General features: G+C 41.6%; 1 protein-coding gene across 9 annotated transcripts in view; it reads left to right on the top strand.

The window, feature by feature from the left end:
* The window catches only part of TNS3 (tensin 3), a 232,857-nt gene that overhangs the window by 18,032 nt on the left and 198,098 nt on the right, over positions 1-16,727 (top strand). For 2 of the 9 annotated variants that reach the window (XM_065627361.1, XM_065627360.1), the window contains exon 1: positions 15,646-15,844. The exons of 3 other annotated variants lie outside the window; for them this stretch is intronic. The gene's annotated coding sequence lies outside the window, so the exon portion shown is untranslated. Of the gene's footprint in view, positions 1-15,401; positions 15,439-15,645; positions 15,845-16,241; positions 16,318-16,727 lie in introns of those variants that run through there. 4 more of the 9 variants (XM_065627363.1, XM_065627365.1, XM_065627362.1 and 1 more) reach the window with 4 other exon arrangements.

Below are 16,727 nucleotides of genomic sequence, written 5' to 3'. Positions count from 1 at the left end.
AATTGTGATTACATAAGAAACTTAAAAGAAACTTAATTCTGTTATTAAGCTGTCCCCATCTCTGCACTTGCAATTATGATCTCCCAAAACTTCAGTTCCCATGACTGAGAATATAAACCTTAGTTACTGTTGTTCAACGTGAATTGGGGGATCTTAATATGTTTTTTTGTCATCTTCTGCTTACCTATCTAGCAGCACTGCAAGCTATGGGCTTGTCTTCTGGTTTAGAAGGGAGAAGCATTGCTGTGAATTCAGATGCGTTAATCTGGGATGTTTATGGAAAAAACATTGCTAATTACTTTTGAGGGGAGAAATTAAGATTTTTTTTTTTTTTTTTTTTTTTTTAACATACATGCATGCACTTCTGCCATGTTTAAAAGTGTGCCTATAAATGCAGGTGTTTCCTAGTCACTGTTGTTTCAAAATGAAGTATTAGGAACTTTTCTTTTTGCTTCCCTGAAAAAGTCTTGAGCCTCTGAGTAGGGACCCACTAGAAAATGTCTGAATATAAATAATTTTGCTAAAATGCTGCAAGTAGTCTTGGGCAATTAAGACCATCACAGGGTTTAGGTTCAACTGACTCTATTTGTGTACCTGCTTACTTGGAAAGCCAGAAGTGTATGGTGATATTTGCCTTGGCTGTGCAAATACAAAAGCAGTGTGTTTACTGTGTGTATGTGAAAGATTAAAACATGAAAAAAGTAGAAGGATATAGAATATTTCCATGGCAAATGAAAGGATTTAGTAAACAAACAAAATTTTACATAGGAAAGAAAAATACTCACTGGAATATATGGCCTCAGGATTAAATGTTTCCGATTCCTCTCTACATCTCTGAAGACTGAACTGCACAAATGAAGTTAGCACAATACAGCCGAGCAGACATCCTGACACAGATTAGCCAAAAGCCTTTTCTATGCTTCCTGTATGTTTCCAGGCCTGCATTTGGCAAATTTTATTAAAAAATCTGTAAAAAGTCAAATGTGTGCATGTGTGATGGATCCTCCATATGGAAGCTTTGTGTAACCATTGCTCTGGACACTCCTGCAGCACGCTCTCATCTTGTCTGTCCTATCTGCACAGCCAGCATCCTCATGCTGACTGAAGCTATGGCGGTGGATTTTTTTGCTCAGAACAGCATCGCCTTGTTGTATGGGCATCTGGCAGGTACCAATGGTCTGATCTGATCTTGGAGGGAGGAAAAATCGATCAATTTTTAGTTATTATTAATTATTAGTTATTAGCAACTCAGACCAACGTGCACGTTTAGAAGAAAGCAGCTATTTTTTGCAGGTTTAGTGTTATCAGCCATCACCTGCTGTGCCGGCGCGGTGGCAGGAGGAGAGGGAGGCCCTGCCAAGCCCCGGCCGAGCAGCACCCCCGGCCGGATGGTCCGCCGCGGGGCGCTGCAGCCCCGGCCTCCGCGGACACTGCCCGGTGCGGCCTCCGGGCAGAAGCGGTGTGGAGTTTCAGGAGGAAGCGTGTATTATTATTATTATTATTACATCAAAAAGCTAGTTCCTCATTCTAGGACTAATTAACCCGGCTCTCTTTTTAGTTGTGTTCCAGTATTTACATGTTTACATGGTTTCACAGTGGTTACCATGAACGGCTTGTGACTTGATTTCCTGTCACTGTTACTCTGTCCTTTTCACTCTCCCTAATTAACCATCCCTGCCCCTTGTTTCTCTGTATATGCTTTTATATTCCTTTTTATACTTATTTTTCAGAGTGACTGCATATTGTTTTATTTATTGTAACAAAAATAAAAGAATAAAATCATAACAGAATCCTATACAAACCCCCTATATTTAAGATGATGGTTATATAAATCGGGAAATAGCAATATTAAGGATGCTCATGCAAAGAAACCAAAGGAAAACAAAACGAAAACCCAAACTCACAACCAAGAACAAATGCAAATGTCTTTTTCTTAGGCCTATAAATAGCTCCTCTGTGACCTGTAGTTATCCTAAATAAATTTGTAACCTGAGAAGTGTATATTTATTTAACTTGATAATCTCTCTGCTGGAAATGGAAGTGCTTAAAAGAGGAAGTCTGGGATCTATCAGACCGCAACCTGAATAGAAATTTTATAAAAATGTTTCCAGAAACATTTGTTGTAATCATAGCTCTTGTAATACACCCTTCTTTTGGTTATACCAAGTGTTCTTTTCGTTACGTGTGATGAAAGCTGGCTGCATTGAGGAGAGATGTCTCTCTGGGTCAGCTGCCACATGCCCTAAGGCCTGACTTTCATTTTTGCCAAACTCAGAGCCATTTCAAGCTGTACTGCAGCACTGCTGAAAGATGGGGGAAGTAACTCTGAATGACTTGCAAGCACAGAGATATTCAACATTATATGCCTGCTTTTTTGCTCCTTCCAGCTTGCTTTCCTGCTGCTTTTTAACTTGTAAGAAAGCTATCTCCATAAAATATGTTGTCAGCTGTCAAGCTGATGCTGTTATACAGTAAATGTGACATTTTCCAAGCCTGCAGTCTGAAGGAGTTGTTGCACACTGCCATTAGTCCCAGAGCCCCTTCCATCCCCTCCCTTGGGCTACCACAGCCATCACTTGACCCGAAACAAGTTAGTCTCCATCTGCTGGTTTCTGTACATCTCTGCTGTGGTTCTTTTTGTAGCTCTCTGTGAGTTTGACTGGTCCTTCATTCCCCTTGCGCTAGAAAAGGAGCAGCAAAACATTAGAGATGGCATGTTGATCACTGACAGAGAGAATCTTGTCTCAAATGTTGTAATATTTTTGTAGTCCAGAGGAAATGAATAAGAGACAGGAAAGCTTTTCTTCCCTGAAGTATGATTGTAATTTGATGGAGGTCTTGGTCAACACATCACACAAACATGGGTGGTGAAGATGTCCTTCAAAGGTTGCTGTTTAATGGTAACTTCTGCTTAGAACATGAAGAAAAAGAGAATAGGAGAATTATCACTAGCACAGAGTTCACCCAGAGCACTTCAGCTGTCTTGAAGATCCTGTCCCAGGTTTTCACTCAGTTTACTGTCATGCCTTCAGAGGGAGAGATAGTGAGAGGGAAGGAGCCCTTGTTGGCCAGGAATAGGGTGATTAATTGAGCCTTGCCATGGTACAGGGCAACTGGCAAGGGGGAGGCAGAGGCCAAATTTTTTGCACGTTTGTGAAAGGTGGAACTGTTCTGTTGACATGTGTCTCTCTTATCACCTAAGGACAATGTTAAGTTTGAATTCAGCTTTGGCAAATACCATTTTTCCTTTTTTGTGCTTTAGATGCTGAAACTTGTGTTTCCTCACTGTGGTTTGGGCAATTACTGTGGAGAGGCAATTAAGTGAATGTCCTTTGGTTTGGGAGAGGGGGAAAGAGAAGTAGTAAGTGCATTTAAAACAAATATTTCTAAAAGCAGCAAAGATAAATAAATCTGCTTTCCTGTGCTTTAGCGTCTTGAGAACAGTCTTCTGAGGACTCTGAGCAAGGATGTGCTCTCATGATGGTATTCTGTTGATAGAGGCACTAGTATAGTTTGCATCCTCCAGCTAACTCCTGTTTGCAGGAAATGTGAAGAACTATCTAGGATTGAATTTGCTGAGTTTAAAACTGCTAGAGAAGACAGAGATCTAAAGCAAGGTGATTTTTGTACTCACAAGTAATAGTTACGAAACCAAGCTAAAATAAAAGAAAAAAAGACAAACGCATTAAGCAAGGCCACCATGGATTGCTTTCTTGCAGTTAGATGTTTAGGATCTACTGCCTCTCACACTACAGCTTGCCGTGAACTTTCAGCTTGTCACAAGCATTAAACAAGCACATGTTTTATAGTAAGCTGGGAAGCTTCTGGTAATAAGTGAAAAGCTTGAGCCAAAGCTGAGACAGAAAAATCTGGCAAACTTGCATGAGGATGCTCTGTAATAGGCATGTTTAAAACCTCAGGCGGTTCTGATGCCACTGAGAGGTATTTTTTTAAGAGAAGTATATATAAATTAAAACCACATCCTCTTTCGTGATAATTAAACCTTTTATTACCGTTAAACATTTTTGACAAAGGATATCTAGGTTACAGGCAAAAACGGTACTGGAATCTTTATCTCGCTATAAAACTTTAAGTAATTTTACTCTGATTTTAACTGCTCTAGCTGATTATTCGAGACAGCAAAAGATTCACCTTCTGAGCAGGCAGCATTTGACCTATTTGTCACTCAGGGTGAAGAAAGCTGTTGGCTGGCAAGCTTGAGACAGGAGTTGAAAAGTATTGCATCAAAATGCACATTACAGCCTCAGAAATTAGGATGATTTGGTTAAACATCTGAATGGCCTAACTAGAAGAGAAGGGCCAGAATCACTGTAAGTAATATTTTCAAGGAAATTATTTTCTCAAGTGTCAGCCATAATTATCTGCATTTCCACTGTACTAAGAAAGTGAACGCTTTGATACAATACACTGTTGATTGTGTCCTTCATATTACAGTCATCGGTATATTGCCAATGGTTTCCCATGTAATCAGCCGAGACATGCATAGTCAGGCTCACAGTGTATTCCACGTGTCAGGGGCTAAATCCATGTTGCAAGTATGGGGGTTTTTTTATTACTAGTTGGTACTCCTTTCTTTCTTTTGTTATTTATATCTCCAAGTTTTCTTGGTGAGAAAGATATTTGTATAAATATAATAAGAAAAATGATCAATGTTTTATCTTTCTGTATAACTTTAAATTATTGTCTTTCCTCTCAGTGTTCATTCACAGTGATTTTTGTTGTCCTATAGCACAGTGAAGCACTAGGCACATGTGTCTTGAATATGTCTTCCCCTGGTGATTGAATTGAAAGGGATCATGGTGTATGTGAGGCTATAGCATAAGCTAGTAGGTGGTTTAAGATATGCAGTGGTGTATCTTAGGATACACAAGTCGCATACTTTTAATAGCTGCCTGTGGAGCTGCAGAAGGTGTCACAAACTATCTGTGGGACATCCAGACGCTGCCGGCAGTTCTATAGCTGTGCCTGCAACACTGTGGATGCTGCAGTCCAAAGAGAGGTAGCATGAATACTTCAAGACCAAAATCTCATCAAAATGTGTGCAAATTGTTTAAACCGTTGTAAAGACTTGTACTGAAGAAAGATGTTAGTGTTCAGGGAAGTTTCTAATCTGTTAGTTTGTTACTTTTGCTAGATTCTTTCTTCTAAACACTGGCAGAAAGTTTTTGTAAGCTATTTATCTACAAAAAAGGCTAAACAGGAGTTAACCTTATTGCTAAAATCAAAGTTAATTGACATTAAATATGAATTTAAATAAATCTGAATTAAATAATCTGGACATAGTGTTAAAAATGGAATGACGAGAAGAAAATTACAAACTTAGCAAAGAGGGGTGATTTAAAATGACAGTGCAGATAGAGGCATTTATGGAAGTATAGAGGCTTAAGCTAAGTAAAAGGGCAGATGTAAAACTACAATAAATAGATAGAAACTAATTTAATTCTGCTGTATGTGCTACCTAGAGTTTATGTGCAAATACTTTGGTGGCAGAAAGGCACCCCAGGTTCTGAGGGCTTCTGGCCTTGCAGGGCAGAAGAAAGCCAGGAGTGGATCCCAGTTAGGATGAACTGTGCTGTTCAGCTAAAGGACGGGCACATTCATAACTGATAAAAAGGTGGATACCAGCAAAAGTAAAGCAGGCACCATACACATCAGTTCTTAAGAGCAACTACATGCATGGCGATCAAAGCTGAAGATAATAAGAAGGTGCTATAAAGAAAGGAAACATAGTAAATACAGAAGAAATAAGGGCCAGTGTTACTCTCGGAGAGTATTCATGCCAGAAAGGACAAAAAGTGGATCAGGGAGTTCCCCTAGAAATCAAGGAGTCGCTATTGGGTAAGCCTTATTTCAAGCCACAGTACTCTTCAAAATTGACCAATTAGTCAGTCGCTCCACAGTAGTTATTTACATGATTCCCTAACTTCTCTGTCCATATCTGGGATGTTCTGAAAAATGGGTAAAAATTCCTATCTCCAAAATTTTTGGAAGTATTTTAATCCTAAAATGTAGAGATGTTCCTCTTTGTATGGAGAAGGCAGTGGCTGACATGATGGGGCTTACAAGAACTGGGCATGGGTTATAAAATTGATGACTAATTGTTAGAAGTTATGGCAGCGTTATTTACTCTAACAAGGAATATACCGAAGAAGAGTGACAGGATATCTGTAACAAGGAGTAGAAGGTCAAAAGGATTTAAAACAACGGATATATACCTGTGAATGTCAGCATCCTTATCTAAACTAACTTGGTAAGCCAGCAAAGTTTCACTAATTGATGTTCTGAAAGTGAACTAGCTAATTATAATACGAAAACCACATCTCTACTCTGGAAGTCGCCCGCCGCCCAAGGAAGACCTCTACCCGCTGAACATGCACAATGAACTTTTAAGGCACTGTGAATGAAGGTGAGAAAACTCTTAGCCAATTATCATTAGGTAGGAATGCATATGTATTAGAAAGGAGGGGTTCAATACAAACCAATGCATACATAATTGAAGTCTTGGAAACTGAGGTGTTCTAGCTTTGGGGATTTACCACCTATCACCCATCTCTGCACAGATATGAAATAAATATCTCAACTCTATGTGTTATTCAGCTTTTTGCACACTGGGTAAAAGAACCCAGATTTTTGGGACAACAATATTATGCTAAGAAAAATTGTTGCATGTAGTTGTAAAGTCAGTCTACTTCACTGTATGTAATTTTCAGTGATAACTCACTGAAAAATGGCAAGATACTTTGGATGTCAGAATAAAGACATGGATTTAATTCTACATCAAGTCACTGGTATTGGGATAAACTGTTCCCACCCTCCTTTCTAATGCAGCTAGGGATAAGCTGTAAGCAAATGCTGTTATCTGATCAGTACTGTTTTGTGATCTATACAAAATAAGCTGTGACCTTAATACAGCTCTTACTGAACAAGTGGCTGGTTTGGGTGATTATTGAAAATCCAAACTGAAATGGTGCTTATTTAGCATTTTTGGCATTTCAGCTATTTCATCAAAACGCTGAACTTTCATCAAAATGGCCAAATGAGTCTGGATGGGCTGAGTCTCTGATGGTAGAAGTAACCATCATTCAGTAACTTCTGCTGTTGGAGGTACCTTGGTGGAACAGTAGCACAGTACTTACACTTGCACTGCTGGCCGTGGGATCTAAACCAAGGAAAATAAAGTAGCTTTCCTTTGGACAAGTCCATTCCCTTTCTTTACTTGAGTTTAGTTTCAGATATATCATTACCAAATGTTGAACATGAAATCTCCCTTCCACTCCTATACCTATAAATTACAGAGCAGTAGTTAGAAGAATTCCTCAGGGCACAAGAGTTAAGGCTGCATGGTGTGCACACTTGAGGTTTCTGTGGCCACATCTGCAAACAACAAATGTTGTGTTTTTTATCTTGTTTCCCTCGGGGAACATTTTTTGTGTAATCTGGTTAAATGGTACAAGGATTTTAAGTATGTGTCTGTATAAATATATACCTAGAATTTATCCCCAGGCTGACATATGAATAAATTGCTAAAGGTCAACAGTTGCCTTGTTGCTGAGCCAGTAGTAAGAGGCTCTCTTCTGATGAGCCGAAGAGTTATGCTTTCTTAGTTATTTTCACTCAGGTAAGTTATGCGAATGTGACTGAAAAGTCCTCTTGAAATTCGTTAAGGTGCTACCTAACATACCTTAAGATGTTTGATGCTCATATTGTAACTTACTCCTATTGTAACTTACTCCTATCAGGTCACATCACGGTGACCTGATAACTTGTCTTCAGATGTTCTGTGAAGTTACAACACTGTGATCTCAAAACAGAGTGTTTGGTGTGTTTCAACTTGTTTGAGTGATGTACCTTTTGATGGGGGTTTTTAAAAACAGAACCTTAGAAGCCCACCAAGTTTCCTTTTCTAGACCCTCTCTCCTCCACTAGACACGTTAAGCATTGATGCGGTGACTGTTAAAGAATGGGAAAAGCCTTGGAAAGAGCAGTCACAAAGATCTGAGTCATGCAGTTAGGCTTACCACTGTATATTTGTCTGCTGATGCAGTAGGCATAGGAATGATCCAAAAGAGCCATAAGCTTGATCAAGCTTGAAAGAGAAATTCCCTTATTGCACAAGAAATTTGAATGTGAGATAATGTCCCTTATTTTAGGCTTAGTTCTGTTCTCTGTACTGAAGAGAGAAAAGCACAGTACCCAGCTCATTTCAGTGGTGCTGCTTTTGGAATAATGTGAAATCAGTCTGTAAATTAGACATACATCAACTATTCTCTATGAATTTTGCTGACACAGGCAAACAAGTAGATATCTCTTGCCCATAGCAACTTTCTGTAGTTCTAAGCAACATCTTGTTCTGCCTGTAGCTTTGAGAAAGTGGATGTGCTTAGCTATATTGTTCATTTTATCACGAGTCTTGTAACAGTTTCATGTTTTTACAAAGTGTTCTGAAGGCAAGTAAATAATACATTAATCTCAGTTTTGTTTATAATGAGGAAAGTTCCTGGTTCTGGATAAAAGCTCGAAAATGCGTACTCTCCAGGATTACAAAACAGATGGCAAAGAAAAGGAACTAAAATGAAGTTTATTATGGATGAAGTGGAAGTTAGCCTCAGAATTTTATCTTTCTCTACATTATGAAGTTGTAAAGTTGGACTGGCACAGCTATGTCAGCGAGGAGTCCTTTTAGGGGAAAAAGAAACCAAAATTTTTCTAAACTGATCAAGCACTGCTGGGAAAGCCTCTGTGGAGATCGAGGCCTCCTGGCAGAAGAATAATTCTTTGTGTGTGTGGCTCATATGGTTTGAATAGGTGAGATGGCTCTAATGGCAGAAGAGACCCTTCAGGCCAGCACAAACTAAGTCTGAGCTAGGAAGCTGTATCAGCATAAGTGGGCCAAAAGTATGGGTTCCCAAGCTCTGCCCAAGAAAATAAGGTGTTTCTCAGCTGTCTGAAAGGACATAGTTCATGCCAGTGCTTCCTGCCACTTACTATAAATAACACCTTTGGCTCCACTTGTGTAAGAGTGGCATAATCTAACAGGTAGGCAGAAAGCAACTTTTCAGAAACTTCTGTTGGGAATGCTGAACTGTAAGGTGGTGGGTTTTTTGTCATAAGTACCAAAGATGTAGTGAAATTGTTAAAACATTCCCCATACCTATGACAGATTTCAATGAGAGAATTTTTTTGTTTTCTATCCTAATTTTTTCTTGGCTGGTACCATGCTGAGATTTGGTACTGCACAAATAGCTAATGTGATCCCCTGTGCTTTGTAATTGCTGCTATGCTAAAACTTTTTCTGCCTCTCATTGAACTCTAATAGTTTTGGTTTGTCTTTCAGAGTTGAATGGAAGTCCTGGGAAGACAAAACAGGCTTATTTGTGTCTCTTGTTCACAGAGGATAATGCTGTTCCTCTGTTCTATTTTGTTATAGCTAATTGGAGATACTTTTCCTAATTCATTGTGATTATAGTTGTGTTACTGCAACTCTCTTGAATTCATTGGGCAGCATAAGCCCATGCCGGACTTGAAGTTGGTGTCTCCTCTTTCCCCATATGATTCAAAGTGGGGAGGAAAGGACTATTTTGATTTATAAACTGTGGAGTATGGAGGAGAAAGGATACAGGAGTTTGACACAGGATTTGGTGCCTGGACCCTGGAGACAGACATCTGTCAACTCACAGGCAGATATTCTATAAAAAATTTGGTCTTATTGCATCTCCCTTTCATAATGTACATTCAGAGGTTAGGTTCTGTTCTTTGGGACCTCTTCTTTGAATTATGCCACTGTGAATTAGAAAGAAGACATAATATTCCCTGAGGAGAGTAACTACTAGCCCTATGATCTAAGTGAACCATAGATGAGCCGTTCAAATCCTTAATGCTTTTGTACAGTTGACACTATAATGAAAGCTGAGGAAACTTCCTTAAATTGGAGATGGTATTAGGGCTGCAAAAAGGAACCAGGTGATAGTGGAGTCACTCGACAAAGTTTTAGGCTCCTTGGGGCACAGCCATTGGTTTTACATATTGCAGAGACAGAGCATGCTATGGTTAAGAAAGCATAATTTTAAGAAAACCCTTAGTTAAATAAATTTCCTGTTTATAGTATTCAAAGAGTGAATTTACCGTTATCGAAAGAGTCAAATTTTCAAATGAATGCCTGAAAACCCAATTCTCTGGCTCCATATTCTAGAAAGCAGTGGTGGCTAACCTGCAGTCCATGAAGGGTCTAAACGGACATGTAAACTCATGGTTACTCATACACAAGGTATTGTATGGCTTCATGGATAATTAGTAACTGATACTACTGGACCATAATTGGGAGGTAGGATGCTATGCACAGGCTTGGAGAAAGCTTGCTTTCTTGTTTGGTTTAAGGAAATCCACCCATTTCCACTAATAATTAGTGTATATACATAGTAATGTTGTTCATAGGCACACAACAGCAGATTCTGTCTCAGAGCTGTTATCTCAAAACAAAAATCCTCTACACATTGTTCTGAGTTGGGCCCTGTTTCACTGTGTGAAGAAGAGAGGTGGAGGAGGAGGAATATATAATTTTGAAGCTCCCGTGCCACCAAAAAAAAAGGCAATCACCAGTGCTTAGAGTACACAAGAAGTGATGCACTGGGGTTTGATAAGGCATGTTAAAACATCATGGTCTTGGTTCTTTGTTTTCTTGAACTTTGTGTAGCCAGTTGCAGGAATTTTTGTATGCTGTGCACTAACCTTACAGTCACGTTGCACCGAGTATATGATACAGGGCATTTGATTCATCATTGCCTTCCATCACAAGAGGTGAAGAATTGTGCAACTGATTGCTGTGTGTGGAACTTCTGTCTGAGTCCTATGAGAGGAACTAATTGAGTTCTGAGAAAAGTATAAAGCAGCAATGGTTTTGCTTTTCATTTAGTTCTCTTTCCTACCAGTTTCTCTGTACCAAGTTAACACTTGACTTCCTTCACTCAGTACCACCAGATTTGTGTTGAAAGCTTCTTCTGGAATTGGAGTTTTTTTCTGGACTATAATAGTGCTAGTATATGTTGTACAAGGAACCAGTTATACAATGCATTAAAGGCTTTTTTTTCAGCCTTCACAATTTCACTTTTAAACTTGTCAGTTGCAGTGTTTCTCACTAGTTTCTTCTTAATGCTTTTTTGTTCTTTCAAGAAAAACAAAAAGGAGGAACAGTTCTAGGAAACTGGAGAAGAGCAAAATGTTTATTGGATAATGTTAAGTACCAGGCATTTTTTGTTATACCACAGGGCATTAAATATTGGATGACATGAATAATTACACATACAGTGTTCATTGTATCATAATATAAATGAGCCTACCTTAAAACTGTGTAGTCGTACTTTTTATGGTTATTTTCAGCATGCCTATACTATCCTGTAGTGGGCGATGTAGACATGCCCTTCTGCCTTGCATGCTAATAATCTAACACAGTAATTTAGTAGGAAAATGTGGTAAATGAGTACAGGGAGAAAATGTTGTAAATAGTGTGCAAGATTCTTGTCCATTCTTCATAAAGAATCAGAGTTCCAAATGAGAGTCAGATTAATGATAGATTTTTCTGCAGCATACTGTAAGCATGGACTGAAGTTATTCACACCGTTTAGAGAGATTTTGTGTTTCTCTCGTGGCTTTGTACCAACTGAATGTTTCAGAAAGTTAATGTAGATTGATATTTCATTGCCGTGCCTGTAACACAACCACTGGTGTGTTCAATCAGTAAGCAGATTTAACGTGAGCTTTTTGACCACCACAGATATCATGTTCTGTACCAGTAAGTCAATGATGGAAAATAGGTCATGTGAGTTGATTCTTAGAACATGGGGTTAAATATGGTTAGTCGGTGTGGTAGCTTGGGCACTAAGCCACAATTTCATATATTTTTCAGAGTTGACATATGTGGGGGCAGTTCTGTAAACAGTACATGAATTGGATGATTATTACTTGTACAGCACTGCAGCTATTAGGATTTGTTTTACTGAAAATGAAAGAAAGCAATAAAACCTAGTTACCAGAGAACTTCTTTTCTTTTTGCAAATAAAAATGTAAGCACTGTTAATATTTTTTTTCCACTGTCTTCTTGTGGAAATAATGTTAAGCTCTGAAGTTCAAGCTAAGTTTGAAGTTGTTTCTCACTGTCTTTTGTTAAGATTAAGCTATCGTCTGAGTAAGGTAGTTTCCTAGCAGTCTTCTCCAAAACAGAGCAGTAGGTTCTCGGAATTGCCTGACTTGCAGATGCGTACAAAAGTGTTCCTGAAAGAAAACTTGGTAAACTGCTTATATGGGAAACTAATACACATTTTGGCAGTACTCTGAGGTATTGATTATAATTTTTTTTTGTATTAACAAAGTAATCCATGAACCACTTTCTCTTCTCCTGAGGAAACTGATTGTTTGCCTTAGATCTGGTATAAGAAAAACAGGGCCGATGAGTTGAATATTCTCTTATAATACCATCTAGGGGGGTTTTATATTGTTGTTTCTACAAAGTACTTATTTTACAACTCTTGCATTATAAAATACTCTAGCAGCAAAGTAAAACTTTATTGCCTGTCTTTGTTATCTTAGGAAGAGACTTTACAAATGAAAGGTAAAATTGTATTGCGGCAAAATGAGTGTTGCAGGAAGAACAGTGAGTCTAGTACAGACTGGGATTTAGTGGTGGTTGTTCATGCCAGAAAACAGAGCTGCTGGGGAGGCATTTATGAAACACTGTAAATTCTTATGCTACTGTTTATGTTACATAGCTTTAAGTAGCTCCAAATAAACTATTATTTTGTGATCTCTGACACTGAAGTCAGATTACAAATTTGTATTAAAAGTGTACCAAGTTTTAAGAGCCTTTAAAACCATTTTTCTGTGCCCTGATTTCAGCATAACTCACTCTCCAAGTTCTTGGTTGCTGACAAGTGTGGATTGTTAGTTTCAGCTCAGTGATGATCAAATAACAAGTCCCTCTTCTTTCCCATTTAAAAGCTTTATTTGTTTACGTGATACATTACTCAAATTTGGGTGCCTCTGTAGAAGCCAGTAAGAATAAACCACATGCAAAATCAGGGGCAAGTGACCACCAGCATGTAAAAGGTATGAGTCACTACCATCACTCCTCTTACTCCGTTCTCCGGAATTTAAGTGTGTTTGTGGTATCATTAAAGTAGAATGCAAGACTATTTTGATTAGCAGGTTACCTTAGCAACTCCCTTCACAAAGCAGATTGCTTGATTCAGCAGGTGTGTATCTGAGATGAATGTTTAACTTGGTCATTGACTACACCTCTAGGCAGGTTCAAATACATTTAAAGCTCTTTAAAACACATGTATTTTCTCTCTCCCTACCTATTCTTCCCCATTCCTAGGAAGAATGAGGAGAGAAGGAATTCAGAATATAGAGGTGATAATTAGGGGCATAAATATATAACAAGATATTGTTTGTCAGAGCCATGTGTTATAAAATGTAAACAACATGCAGTTGCGCTAAGCTAACACTGTGGCAGTAACCCTACGTACTGAACTGCCTGAGATCGAGCCTTCATATTGTATTGCAGGTGGAATGCAAAAATATTTTTTTTCTTTGGCTAGTGTCATTTCGTGTAAAAATACATGCATCTGCAAGCTGGTATCTGCATATATATGAAGTATTGCCAAAGTGCAAGCATTTGAAAATCATACGCCAGATCACATGGTAGTTTAGATTTTAAAAAATATAATATTTTCTGCCTTCTTTCCTTGGGGTTCAAGTTTTGAAACTTCTGCTTGCAAGCTAGAAGCCGATTGTAATACTTTGTTTTGTTGGTGAAATTTTCAGGTAATCACATAAACCGTGTGATGGGGCTTTAAGAAAAACACCAAATGTTGTGAGGCTTTGAACAGGCTGATTGCGTGCACCTGTGCACTCCTGATTAAGAGCGTGATCCTATTCTTAGAATCTCTTGGCTTGATTTAGGGACACGTCAGGTATTATTTAAATATGAGCCATACGGTGGGGTCATGCAGATGGCATTGATCCAACAGGAAGTTTAAGACAAAGTGTGTCTCGCAGAACAGTGAGATGCACACGTCTAAAAGGTTTGTAACACGTGTTCTCTTTCTCTGCTTGGCATAAAGAGAGTGAAGAGATTTAAGATGTGATGATGAATAAAGTATTTTTATTATGTCAGGCTTCTAAATATGCTGGAGCTTTCCTAGCAATACAATATAGTTTTGTCCAAGCATGTCTGGGACCTAGTTTGTCTTCTGTTTGTTCAGTATTTGTTACATTGGCATCTTTCAGTAAGTAATGGATTTGTATTTGAATGTCATTGCCTTCCATGTGGTCACCTGTCTGCCTATTTCCATACTATGAAGCATTGCAAAGAACAGTTGTAGATTTGAACTTTGAAGTCCAGCTCTAGATTTCTAGAGACCTTTGTTTCTTGGGGTCCTTTCTTCCTCAATGCAAAGGATTTGCAAATACTAACCACTGCATTGCCTAAATCATCCAGGGGGAAATGCCTAGGGCTAGAATGGCCTGGCTGTAAATTCTGCCTCTAAGAGTAATGGAGTTAAATGTCTATTCTTGCTTAGGACTCAGTTCCATGACCTTGTTTTTGGATCAAGCTACAGTTCATGTCAGTACGGATATGCCATTTACATGAGGTCCTAGTCATAAGAGGAACATTCAAATCCTTGTCTCTAGTGATATGGGTCCACCTCTCATGTGAGGCCCTAGCTATCAGCTGATAGCGTGATCTGGGTTAGGCATCTGAATCCTATTAATTAAATTCCACTTTGCTTCAGTGCTGGTGGGGTTTTTTTGTTTGTTTGTTTTTTAATGGAAGGAATGAGCCTCAGGTCATGCCTGTTTCATCGCAGTTTTAGGATTACTGTGGGGATGAAATTCTTCACTGTAGGAAGTACATTAATTTCTTGCATCTGGGTTGAGGCTTACACTTCCTGAAATGCTGCGCACAAGGACAGCCGTACCTCTATTGCCTCCCTGCACTGCTCTTTGGCTGTTCTTCATGTCGTGCAAGTTACCCCATTCTGCAAGCAGCAGCAGTGATCAGCAGGTACAGAGGACAGTGCCTGGTCTGCGGATCCTGCAGGACCTCCAGCTGCAGAGCTGCCCTTTCTTCGAGCTACCTCGAGGGAGAGGTAATACGTGGTATGTAAACAGCACAAATGTCAGCACAATAAAGAACTGTACTTGCACGAACATGTGTACACGGGGAATCTATGGCAGTGGCTGAGCTGTGGTTTTGGGGATCATCCTGGCACCTCAGATGCTGCGCTGAGGAACGTAGGCTGGTGCAGGCCCCTCGGCACCCAACTGGTTTTTGCTTCGTCGCTGCGGCTGCTTTGCACGTGGCTGCCCAGGCTGTTCGGCTCCCTGCGCTGCCGCAGCCATGGCGGGCCGGCCCGGAGAGCGGTAAGTGCTCGCGTCCCGGGAGCTGCGGCTCCCAGCTGCAGGGGAGCTGGGGCGCAGGGCGGGAAAGCCCAGCCTTGCAGGGCGCTACGGAGTGGCGGCGCTCCCCTCGGCCCGGAGACCCCAAGCGACGAGCCCCCCAGGCGGGGGCTCAGGCCTGTCCCGGGGCCGCGGGGGTGGGGGCGGTGTCGCCGCCGCAGAGTGAGCGCAGCGGAGAACGGCCCGGCGGGGCTGCCCCGCACTTCTTCCCCGCCTCCTTCTCAGCCTCGATCGAGGCGCTGGAGATTTCTCCCCGGCGGGAGGGACCGTAGGAAATACAAACAAGTGTGCGCGGCGCTGGGGGAGGGGGAATCGCTGCTCCCGCTCTTCAGCCGAGCTGCCCCGCGCTGCCGCCGCGTCGGGAAGCGAGGTAAACTCGGGCGGCCGTCGGGAACCGCGGGAGTGGGAGCGCGCCGGGGCGGCGCGGGGCTTTGTTGCTGGCGGGGCAGAGGAGGTCCGGCGGCGGGAGGGAGGACCCTCGGCGGGCCGACGTACCTCCGCGGCGGCGGTTGAGGAGAGGCGGTGGCTGTGGGGCCAGCCGGGCTGGGGGGGGTCGCGCTCTTCCTCCCGGGGAGCGTTAGGGTGGGTGAGGGGCGCTGTTCCCGGCAGCGGGCCGGAGCCCCCCCCGGCGGTGCGGGGCAGGGGGGAGGGCTCAGGAACGCTGTTCGCTGGGTGCGCGTTCAAGGGTTGGTGTTACGGGGAGGGCAAAGGTGGTGGAGCGCCGCCGCGGGAGGGCAGGATGGCGGCGGCGGGCCAGGGGCCGCGTCGTCCACAGGCGGAGTCTGGCCGAGAGGCCAGGAAAGCGCTCCCGTGACTCTCAGTGCCGGGCAGCTTAGCGGCAAGGTACGCGGTTCTCTCCTGGAAAGTTACTTAAACCTGTGGGCTTGTCAGGCGGGGGAACCCCTGGTGCGGGGCTGAGGTTCGTCCGGCAGCGCGGAGCCGCCCCACGCTCGGCTTCTGGGGTCGCCGTCGGCTGCCGGCCCCTGCTGAAGCTGCCCTGGGCCCCTGCAGCGCGTCTGTTTGGTGTCTGTGATAAATGGGATTGTCTTTGGGAGCCACTCAGATCTCTCTGGATGTGCAGCTTCTAACTGTTGGCAGTGACTTGCCATCACTACCTAAAACTTCTAGCTGTTTTACAGAAATGTCAAAATCTCTAGTTGTTTACCTGTGGACCAGGTGTGCAGGCTGGACACCTTGGGCTTTAAAGCTATGGTCCTCTAAGTTGGGATGGTCTTCTGAGTGGCAAGGAGTTG

Source organism: Caloenas nicobarica, chromosome 2 (assembly GCF_036013445.1).
Source record: "Caloenas nicobarica isolate bCalNic1 chromosome 2, bCalNic1.hap1, whole genome shotgun sequence".
In the NCBI taxonomy this organism is placed as follows: domain Eukaryota; kingdom Metazoa; phylum Chordata; class Aves; order Columbiformes; family Columbidae; genus Caloenas; species Caloenas nicobarica.
Note: the sequence above shows the minus strand (reverse complement) of the source record. Positions and strands in the feature narration are given on the sequence as shown.